Here is a 716-nt window from a genome sequence, read left to right on the forward strand (position 1 = left end):
AGATCACTTAAATAAATTTAAAGTTTTTTAAAAAAGAAAATATAATTTTAATCACAGAATAATATATGATAAATATCTCTGCAATTGCTTAGATTATATGACTACTCACGTCAACAGAGACTTATTGTTCATGGGGTCACTGTGAGTCATACTTGACTCAAAGGCACTTAATAACAACAACAAAATGAGCTCTGGTGTCATCAAGTCAGAGCAGATTCATAGCAGATGCTCCGGCAGGTTTTTAGAGGCAGTTAATCACGTGAGAGGAGATTCCTTATTCTCTTCCTGTAGAGCAGCTGGTGGATTCAAACCACATGCTTTATGATTACAGTGCAACTTCTTACCACTTGGTCACCAGAACTAGGAATTGTGCTGCCAATACCAAGATATATGGTTTGAATCCACCAGCTGCTCCAGGAGAGAAAGATGGGCAATCTTCTCCTGTGCAACTTACTGCCTTTGAAAACCCACTGGAGGGTCAGCTATGAGTCAGTTCCGACTTGACAGTATGGAATGACAACAAAATAGGAGCCCTGGTGGCACAGTGGTGAAGCACTCATTTGGTGACCACAGGTTAGTGGTTCAAACCCATCAGTGACTTTCATGAGAAGCATGTGGCAGTGTGCTTCCTAAAGATTTACAGCCTTGGGAACTCTGTGGGGCAATTCCACCTTGTGCTATAGAGTTTCTGCAAGTCTAATTGATGTGATGACAAT

This window comes from Elephantulus edwardii, unplaced genomic scaffold (assembly GCF_000299155.1).
Source record: "Elephantulus edwardii isolate Elephantulus edwardi_28Jun2011 unplaced genomic scaffold, EleEdw1.0 scaffold00133, whole genome shotgun sequence".
NCBI lineage: Eukaryota > Metazoa > Chordata > Mammalia > Macroscelidea > Macroscelididae > Elephantulus > Elephantulus edwardii.